The sequence below is a fragment of the Colletes latitarsis genome, unplaced genomic scaffold (genome assembly GCF_051014445.1).
Source record: "Colletes latitarsis isolate SP2378_abdomen unplaced genomic scaffold, iyColLati1 scaffold0007, whole genome shotgun sequence".
NCBI lineage: Eukaryota > Metazoa > Arthropoda > Insecta > Hymenoptera > Colletidae > Colletes > Colletes latitarsis.
This window is the reverse complement of record NW_027488367.1, coordinates 8,146,579-8,158,029: the sequence shown is the minus strand read 5'-3', so window position 1 is coordinate 8,158,029 and position 11,451 is coordinate 8,146,579.

Sequence of the window (11,451 nt, the reverse complement as noted above, 5' to 3'; positions counted from 1 at the left end):
GATGAGTGAATATCCCAGGCCTAACCTAGACCTAACACGCGTTATCCTCTAAAATATTGATCGAAACCTGGTTTAATCGACTGTTTCAGTGTGGTACCACATTACTACGTGATCCAAACCAGAAAAAACCCAGGATCTGTTCAACAAGTATGTGAAAAACGCGACAGTATGAGCCTGATGAGGGCAAATCCCAGACATATCCCAGACCTAACTTGCGTTGTCCTCTAAGATATTGATGGAAACCAGGTTTAACTGACTGTTTCAGTGTTGTACTTCATTACTACGTGATGCAATCCAGAAAAAGCCCAGGATCTAGCCATCAAGTATGAGATATATGCGAAAGAATGAGCCTGATGAGGGCAAATCCCAGACCTAACCTAGACCTAACATGAATTATTCTCTAAAATATTGATCGAAACCAGGTTTAATCGACTGTTTCAGTGTGGTACCACACTACTACGTGACCCAAACCAGAAAAAACCCAGGATCTGTTCAACAAGTATGTGAAAAACGCGAAAGTATGAGCCTGATGAGGTCAAATCCCAGACCTATCCCAGACCTAACTTGCGTTATCCTCTAAAATTTTGATCGAAACCAGGTTTAATCGACTGTTTCAGTGTGGTACCACACTACTACGTGATCCAAACCAGAAAAAACCCAGGATCCGTTCAACAAGTATGTGAAGAATGCGAAAGTATGAGTCTGATGAGTGAAAATCCCAGGCCTAACCTAGACCTAACATGAGTTATACTCTAAAATATTGATCGAAACCTGGTTTAATCGACTGTTTCAGTGTGGTACCGCATTACTATGTGATCCAAACCAGAAAATAACCCAGGATCTGTTCAACGAGTATGTGAAGTGTGCGAAAGTATGAGTCTGATGAGGTCAAATCCCAGACCAATCCCAGACTTAACTTGCGTTATCCTCTAAAATATTGATCGAAACCAGGTTTAATCGACTGTTTCAGTGTGGTACCACATTACTACGTGATCCAAACCAGAAAAAACCCAGGATCTGTTCAACAAGTATGTGAAGAATGCGAAAGTATGAGTCTGATGAGTGAAAATCCCAGGGCTAACCTAGACCTAACATGCGTTATCCTCTAAAATATTGATCGAAACCAGGTTTAATCGACTGTTTCAGTGTGGTACCACTTTACTACGTGATCCAAACCAGAAAAAACCCAGGATCAGTTCAACAAGTATGTGAAGAATGCGAAAGTATGAGTCTGATCAGTGAAAATGCCAGGCCTAACCTAGACCTAGCTTGCGTTATCCTCTAAAATATTGATCGAAACCAGGTTTAATCGACTGTTTCAGTGTGGTACTACATTACTACGTGATGCAATCCAGAAAAAGCCCAGGATCTAGCCATCAAGTATGAGAAATATGCGAAAGAATGAGCCTGATAGGAGCAAATCCCAGACCTTACCTAGACCTAACATGCGTTATCCTCTAAAATATTGAGCGAAACCAGGTTTAATGGACTGTTTCAGTGTGGTACCACACTACTTCGTGATCTAAACCAGACAAAACCCAGGATCTGTTCATCAAGAATGTGAAAAACGCGAAACTGTGAGCCTGATGAGGGCAAATCTTACACCTAACCCAGACCTAAGATGCATTATCCTCTAAAATATTTATCCAGACCAGGTTTCATTGAATGTTTCAGTGCGGTACCACTTTACTACGTGATCCAATCCAGAAATAGCCCAGGATCTAGCCATGAAGTATGAGAAATATGCGACAGTAAGAGCCTGATGAGGGCAAATCCTAGACCTATCCCAGACCTAACTTGCGTTATCCTCTAAAATATTGATCGAAACCAGGTTTACTTGACTGTTTCAGCGTGGTACCACATTACTACGTGATACAATCGAGAAACAGCCCAGGATCCGTTCAACAAGTATTTGAAGAATGCGAAAGTATGAGTCTGATGAGTGAAAATCCCAGGCCTAACCTAGACCTAACATGCGTTATCCTCTAAAATATTGATCGAAACCTGGTTTAATCGACTGTTTCAGTGTGGTTCCACATTACTATGTGATCCAAACCAGAAAATAATCCAGGATCTGTTCAAGGAGTATGTGAAGTGTGCGAAAGTATGAGTCTGATGAGGTCAAATCCCAGACCTATCCCAGACCTAACTTGCGTTATCTTCAAAAATATTGATCGAAACCTAGTTTAATCGACTGTTTCAGTGTGGTACCACATTAGTATGTGATCCAAACCAGAAAATAACCCAGGATCTGTTCAACGAGTATCTGAAGTGTGCGAAAGTATGAGTCTGATGAGTGAGAATCCCAGGCCTAACCTAGACCTAACATGCGTTATCCTCAAAAATATTGATCGAAACTTGGTTTAATCGACTGTTTCAGTGTGGTACCACATTACTATGTGATCCAATCCAGAAAATAACCCAGGATCTGTTCAACGAGTATGTGAAAAACGCGAAAATATGAGCCTGATGAGGGCAAATCCCAGACATATCCCAGACCTAACTTGCGTTGTCCTCTAAGATATTGATGGAAACCAGGTTTAATCGACTGTTTCAGTGTGGTACCACATTACTACGTGATCCAAACCAGAAAAAACCCAGGATCAGTTCAACAAGTATGTGAAGAATGCGAAAGTATGAGTCTGATGAGTGAAAATCCCAGGGCTAACCTAGACCTAACATGCGTTATCCTCTGAAATATTGATGGAAACCAGGTTTAATCGACTGTTTCAGTGTGGTACCGCATTACTACGTGATCCAAACCAGAAAAAACCCAGGATCAGTTCAACAAGTATGTGAAGAATGCGAAAGAATGAGCCTGATGAGAGCAAATCCCAGACCTAACCTAGACCTAACATGCGTTATCCTCTAAAATATTGAGCGAAACCAGGTTTAATGGACTGTTTCAGTGTGGTACCACACTACTGCGTGATCCAAACCAGAAAAAACCCAGGATCTGTTCAACAAGTATGTGAAAATCGCGAAACTGTGAGCCTGATGAGGGCAAATCTTAGACTTAAGCCAGACCTAAGATGCGTTATCCTCTAAAATATTTATCCAGACCAGGTTTCATTGAATGTTTCAGTGTGATACCACTTTACTACGTGATCCACTCCAGAACTAGCCCAGGATCTAGCCATGAAGTATGAGAAATATGCGAAAGTAAGAGCCTGATGAGGGCAAACCCTAGTCCTATCCCAGACGTAACATGCGTTATCCTCTAAAATATTTATCAAGACCAGGTTTAATTGATTGTTTCAGTGTGGTCCCACATTACTACGTGATCCAAACCAGAAAAACCCCAGGATCCCTTCAACAAGTATGTGAAGAATGCGAAAGTATGAGTCTGATCAGTGAAAATCCCAGGCCTAACCTAGACCTAACATGAGTTATACTCTAAAATATTGATCGAAACCTGGTTTAATCGACTGTTTCAGTGTGGTACCACATTACTATGTGATCCAAACCAGAAAATAACCCAGGATCTAGCCATCAAGTCTGAGAAATATGCGAAAGAATGAGCCTGATGAGAGCAAATCCCAGACCTAACCTAGACCTAACATGAATTATTCTCTAAAATATTGATCGAAACTTGGTTTAATCGACTGTTTCAGTGTGGTACCACATTACTACGTGATCCAAACCAGAAAAAACCCAGGATCAGTTCAACAAGTATGTGAAGAATGCGAAAGTATGAGTCTGATCAGTGAAAATGCCAGGCCTAACCTATGCCTAGCTTGCGTTATCCTCTAAAATATTGATCGAAACCAGGTTTAATCGACTGTTTCAGTGTGGTACTACATTACTACGTGATGCAATCCAGAAAAAGCCCAGGATCTAGCCATCAAGTATGAGAAATATGCGAAAGAATGAGCCTGATAGGAGCAAATCCCAGACCTTACCTAGACCTAACATGCGTTATCCTCTAAAATATTGAGCGAAACCAGGTTTAATGGACTGTTTCAGTGTGGTACCACACTACTTCGTGATCTAAACCAGACAAAACCCAGGATCTGTTCATCAAGAATGTGAAAAACGCGAAACTGTGAGCCTGATGAGGGCAAATCTTACACCTAACCCAGACCTAAGATGCATTATCCTCTAAAATATTTATCCAGACCAGGTTTCATTGAATGTTTCAGTGCGGTACCACTTTACTACGTGATCCAATCCAGAAATAGCCCAGGATCTAGCCATGAAGTATGAGAAATATGCGACAGTAAGAGCCTGATGAGGGCAAATCCTAGACCTATCCCAGACCTAACTTGCGTTATCCTCTAAAATATTGATCGAAACCAGGTTTAATTGACTGTTTCAGCGTGGTACCACATTACTACGTGATACAATCGAGAAACAGCCCAGGATCCGTTCAACAAGTATTTGAAGAATGCGAAAGTATGAGTCTGATGAGTGAAAATCCCAGGCCTAACCTAGACCTAACATGCGTTATCCTCTAAAATATTGATCGAAACCTGGTTTAATCGACTGTTTCAGTGTGGTTCCACATTACTATGTGATCCAAACCAGAAAATAATCCAGGATCTGTTCAAGGAGTATGTGAAGTGTGCGAAAGTATGAGTCTGATGAGGTCAAATCCCAGACCTATCCCAGACCTAACTTGCGTTATCTTCAAAAATATTGATCGAAACCTAGTTTAATCGACTGTTTCAGTGTGGTACCACATTAGTATGTGATCCAAACCAGAAAATAACCCAGGATCTGTTCAACGAGTATCTGAAGTGTGCGAAAGTATGAGTCTGATGAGTGAGAATCCCAGGCCTAACCTAGACCTAACATGCGTTATCCTCAAAAATATTGATCGAGACCAGGTTTAATCGACTGTTTCAGTGTGGTACCACATTACTACGTGATCCAAACCAGAAAAAACCGAGGATCAGTTCAACAAGTATGTGAAGAATGCGAAAGTATGAGTCTGATGAGTGAAAATCCCAGGGCTAACCTAGACCTAACATGCGTTATCCTCTGAAATATTGATCGAAACCAGGTTTAATCGACTGTTTCAGTGTGGTACCGCATTACTACGTGATCCAAACCAGAAAAAACCCAGGATCAGTTCAACAAGTATGTGAAGAATGCGAAAGAATGAGCCTGATGAGAGCAAATCCCAGACCTAACCTAGACCTAACATGCGTTATCCTCTAAAATATTGAGCGAAACCAGGTTTAATGGACTGTTTCAGTGTGGTACCACACTACTGCGTGATCCAAACCAGAAAAAACCCAGGATCTGTTCAACAAGTATGTGAAAATCGCGAAACTGTGAGCCTGATGAGGGCAAATCTTAGACTTAAGCCAGACCTAAGATGCGTTATCCTCTAAAATATTTATCCAGACCAGGTTTCATTGAATGTTTCAGTGTGGTACCACTTTACTACGTGATCCACTCCAGAACTAGCCCAGGATCTAGCCATGAAGTATGAGAAATATGCGAAAGTAAGAGCCTGATGAGGGCAAACCCTAGTCCTATCCCAGACGTAACTTGTGTTATCCTCAAAAATATTGATCGAAACCAGGTTTAATTGACTGTTTCAGTGTGGTCCCACATTACTACGTGATACAATCCAGAAACAGCCCAGGATCTAGCCATGAAGTATGAGAAATATGCGAAAGTATGAGCCTGATGAGGGCAAATCCTAGACCTAACCCAGACCTAACATGCGTTATCCTCTAAAATATTTATCAAGACCAGGTTTAATTGATTGTTTCAGTGTGGTCCCACATTACTACGTGATCCAAACCAGAAAAACCCCAGGATCCCTTCAACAAGTATGTGAAGAATGCGAAAGTATGAGTCTGATCAGTGAAAATCCCAGGCCTAACCTAGACCTAACATGAGTTATACTCTAAAATATTGATCGAAACCTGGTTTAATCGACTGTTTCAGTGTGGTACCACATTACTATGTGATCCAAACCAGAAAATAACCCAGGATCTAGCCATCAAGTCTGAGAAATATGCGAAAGAATGAGCCTGATGAGAGCAAATCCCAGACCTAACCTAGACCTAACATGAATTATTCTCTAAAATATTGATCGAAACTTGGTTTAATCGGCTGTTTCAGTGTGGTACCACATTACTACGTGATCCAAACCAGAAAAAACCCAGGATCAGTTCAACAAGTATGTGAAGAATGCGAAAGTATGAGTCTGATCAGTGAAAATGCCAGGCCTAACCTAGACCTAGCTTGCGTTATCCTCTAAAATATTGATCGAGACCAGGTTTAATCGACTGTTTCAGTGTGGTACCACATTACTACGTGATCCAAACCAGAAAAAACCGAGGATCAGTTCAACAAGTATGTGAAGAATGCGAAAGTATGAGTCTGATGAGTGAAAATCCCAGGGCTAACCTAGACCTAACATGCGTTATCCTCTGAAATATTGATCGAAACCAGGTTTAATCGACTGTTTCAGTGTGGTACCGCATTACTACGTGATCCAAACCAGAAAAAACCCAGGATCAGTTCAACAAGTATGTGAAGAATGCGAAAGAATGAGCCTGATGAGAGCAAATCCCAGACCTAACCTAGACCTAACATGCGTTATCCTCTAAAATATTGAGCGAAACCAGGTTTAATGGACTGTTTCAGTGTGGTACCACACTACTGCGTGATCCAAACCAGAAAAAACCCAGGATCTGTTCAACAAGTATGTGAAAATCGCGAAACTGTGAGCCTGATGAGGGCAAATCTTAGACTTAAGCCAGACCTAAGATGCGTTATCCTCTAAAATATTTATCCAGACCAGGTTTCATTGAATGTTTCAGTGTGGTACCACTTTACTACGTGATCCACTCCAGAACTAGCCCAGGATCTAGCCATGAAGTATGAGAAATATGCGAAAGTAAGAGCCTGATGAGGGCAAACCCTAGTCCTATCCCAGACGTAACTTGTGTTATCCTCAAAAATATTGATCGAAACCAGGTTTAATTGACTGTTTCAGTGTGGTCCCACATTACTACGTGATACAATCCAGAAACAGCCCAGGATCTAGCCATGAAGTATGAGAAATATGCGAAAGTATGAGCCTGATGAGGGCAAATCCTAGACCTAACCCAGACCTAACATGCGTTATCCTCTAAAATATTTATCAAGACCAGGTTTAATTGATTGTTTCAGTGTGGTCCCACATTACTACGTGATCCAAACCAGAAAAACCCCAGGATCCCTTCAACAAGTATGTGAAGAATGCGAAAGTATGAGTCTGATCAGTGAAAATCCCAGGCCTAACCTAGACCTAACATGAGTTATACTCTAAAATATTGATCGAAACCTGGTTTAATCGACTGTTTCAGTGTGGTACCACATTACTATGTGATCCAAACCAGAAAATAACCCAGGATCTAGCCATCAAGTCTGAGAAATATGCGAAAGAATGAGCCTGATGAGAGCAAATCCCAGACCTAACCTAGACCTAACATGAATTATTCTCTAAAATATTGATCGAAACTTGGTTTAATCGACTGTTTCAGTGTGGTACCACATTACTACGTGATCCAAACCAGAAAAAACCCAGGATCAGTTCAACAAGTATGTGAAGAATGCGAAAGTATGAGTCTGATCAGTGAAAATGCCAGGCCTAACCTAGACCTAGCTTGCGTTATCCTCTAAAATATTGATCGAAACCAGGTTTAATCGACTGTTTCAGTGTGGTACTACATTACTACGTGATGCAATCCAGAAAAAGCCCAGGATCTAGCCATCAAGTATGAGAAATATGCGAAAGAATGAGCCTGATGAGAGCAAATCCCAGACCTAACCTAGACCTAACATGAATTATTCTCTAAAATATTGATCGAAACTTGGTTTAATCGACTGTTTCAGTGTGGTACCACATTACTACGTGATCCAAACCAGAAAAAACCCAGGATCAGTTCAACAAGTATGTGAAGAATGCGATAGTATGAGTCTGATGAGTGAAAATCCCAGTGCTAACCTAGACCTAACATGCGTCATCCACTAAAATATTGATCGAAGCCAGGTTAGTTGACTGTTTCAGTGTGGTCCCACATTACTACGTGATCCAAACCAGAAAAACCCCAGGATCCCTTAAACAAGTATGTGAAGAATGCGAAAGTATGAGTCTGATGAGTGAAAATCCCAGTGCTAACCTAGACCTAACATGCGTTATCCACTAAGATATTGATCGAAACCAGGTTTAATTGACTGTTTCAGTGTGGTCCCACATTACTACGTGATCCAAACCAGAAAAACCCCAGGATCCCTTCAACAAGTATGTGAAGAATGCGAAAGTATGAGTCTGATGAGTGAAAATCCCAGGCCTAACCTAGACCTAACATGCGTTATCCTCAAAAATATTGATCGAAACTTGGTTTAATCGACTGTTTCAGTGTGGTACCACATTACTATGTGATCCAATCCAGAAAAACCCAGGATCCGTTTACAAGTATGTGAAGAATGCGAAAGTATGAGTCTGATCAGTGAAAATCCCAGGCCTAACCTAGACCTAACATGAGTTATACTCTAAAATATTGATCGAAACCTGGTTTAATCGACTGTTTCAGTGTGGTACCACATTACTATGTGATCCAAACCAGAAAATAACCCAGGATCTAGCCATCAAGTCTGAGAAATATGCGAAAGAATGAGCCTGATGAGAGCAAATCCCAGACCTAACCTAGACCTAACATGAATTATTCTCTAAAATATTGATCGAAACCAGGTTTAATTGACTGTTTCAGTGTGGTCCCACATTACTACGTGATCCAAACCAGAAAAACCCCAGGATCCCTTCAACAAGTATGTGAAGAATGCGAAAGTATGAGTCTGATGAGTGAAAATCCCAGTGCTAACCTAGACCTAACATGCGTTATCCACTAAGATATTGATCGAAGCCGGGTTTAATTGACTGTTTCAGTGTGGTCCCACATTACTACGTGATCCAAACCAGAAAAACCCCAGGATCCCTTCAACAAGTATGTGAAGAATGCGAAAGTATGAGTCTGATGAGTGAAAATACCAGGCCTAACCTAGACCTAACATGCGTTATCCTCTAAAATATTGAGCGAAACCAGGTTTAATGGACTGTTTCAGTGTGGTACCACACTACTGCGTGATCCAAACCAGAAAAAACCCAGGATCTGTTCAACAAGTATGTGAAAATCGCGAAACTGTGAGCCTGATGAGGGCAAATCTTAGACTTAAGCCAGACCTAAGATGCGTTATCCTCTAAAATATTTATCCAGACCAGGTTTCATTGAATGTTTCAGTGTGGTACCACTTTACTACGTGATCCACTCCAGAACTAGCCCAGGATCTAGCCATGAAGTATGAGAAATATGCGAAAGTAAGAGCCTGATGAGGGCAAACCCTAGTCCTATCCCAGACGTAACTTGTGTTATCCTCAAAAATATTGATCGAAACCAGGTTTAATTGACTGTTTCAGTGTGGTCCCACATTACTACGTGATACAATCCAGAAACAGCCCAGGATCTAGCCATGAAGTATGAGAAATATGCGAAAGTATGAGCCTGATGAGGGCAAATCCTAGACCTAACCCAGACCTAACATGCGTTATCCTCTAAAATATTTATCAAGACCAGGTTTAATTGATTGTTTCAGTGTGGTCCCACATTACTACGTGATCCAAACCAGAAAAACCCCAGGATCCCTTCAACAAGTATGTGAAGAATGCGAAAGTATGAGTCTGATCAGTGAAAATCCCAGGCCTAACCTAGACCTAACATGAGTTATACTCTAAAATATTGATCGAAACCTGGTTTAATCGACTGTTTCAGTGTGGTACCACATTACTATGTGATCCAAACCAGAAAATAACCCAGGATCTAGCCATCAAGTCTGAGAAATATGCGAAAGAATGAGCCTGATGAGAGCAAATCCCAGACCTAACCTAGACCTAACATGAATTATTCTCTAAAATATTGATCGAAACTTGGTTTAATCGGCTGTTTCAGTGTGGTACCACATTACTACGTGATCCAAACCAGAAAAAACCCAGGATCAGTTCAACAAGTATGTGAAGAATGCGAAAGTATGAGTCTGATCAGTGAAAATGCCAGGCCTAACCTAGACCTAGCTTGCGTTATCCTCTAAAATATTGATCGAGACCAGGTTTAATCGACTGTTTCAGTGTGGTACCACATTACTACGTGATCCAAACCAGAAAAAACCGAGGATCAGTTCAACAAGTATGTGAAGAATGCGAAAGTATGAGTCTGATGAGTGAAAATCCCAGGGCTAACCTAGACCTAACATGCGTTATCCTCTGAAATATTGATCGAAACCAGGTTTAATCGACTGTTTCAGTGTGGTACCGCATTACTACGTGATCCAAACCAGAAAAAACCCAGGATCAGTTCAACAAGTATGTGAAGAATGCGAAAGAATGAGCCTGATGAGAGCAAATCCCAGACCTAACCTAGACCTAACATGCGTTATCCTCTAAAATATTGAGCGAAACCAGGTTTAATGGACTGTTTCAGTGTGGTACCACACTACTGCGTGATCCAAACCAGAAAAAACCCAGGATCTGTTCAACAAGTATGTGAAAATCGCGAAACTGTGAGCCTGATGAGGGCAAATCTTAGACTTAAGCCAGACCTAAGATGCGTTATCCTCTAAAATATTTATCCAGACCAGGTTTCATTGAATGTTTCAGTGTGGTACCACTTTACTACGTGATCCACTCCAGAACTAGCCCAGGATCTAGCCATGAAGTATGAGAAATATGCGAAAGTAAGAGCCTGATGAGGGCAAACCCTAGTCCTATCCCAGACGTAACTTGTGTTATCCTCAAAAATATTGATCGAAACCAGGTTTAATTGACTGTTTCAGTGTGGTCCCACATTACTACGTGATACAATCCAGAAACAGCCCAGGATCTAGCTATGAAGTATGAGAAATATGCGAAAGTATGAGCCTGATGAGGGCAAATCCTAGACCTAACCCAGACCTAACATGCGTTATCCTCTAAAATATTTATCAAGACCAGGTTTAATTGATTGTTTCAGTGTGGTCCCACATTACTACGTGATCCAAACCAGAAAAACCCCAGGATCCCTTCAACAAGTATGTGAAGAATGCGAAAGTATGAGTCTGATCAGTGAAAATCCCAGGCCTAACCTAGACCTAACATGAGTTATACTCTAAAATATTGATCGAAACCTGGTTTAATCGACTGTTTCAGTGTGGTACCACATTACTATGTGATCCAAACCAGAAAATAACCCAGGATCTAGCCATCAAGTCTGAGAAATATGCGAAAGAATGAGCCTGATGAGAGCAAATCCCAGACCTAACCTAGACCTAACATGAATTATTCTCTAAAATATTGATCGAAACTTGGTTTAATCGACTGTTTCAGTGTGGTACCACATTACTACGTGATCCAAACCAGAAAAAACCCAGGATCAGTTCAACAAGTATGTGAAGAATGCGAAAGTATGAGTCTGA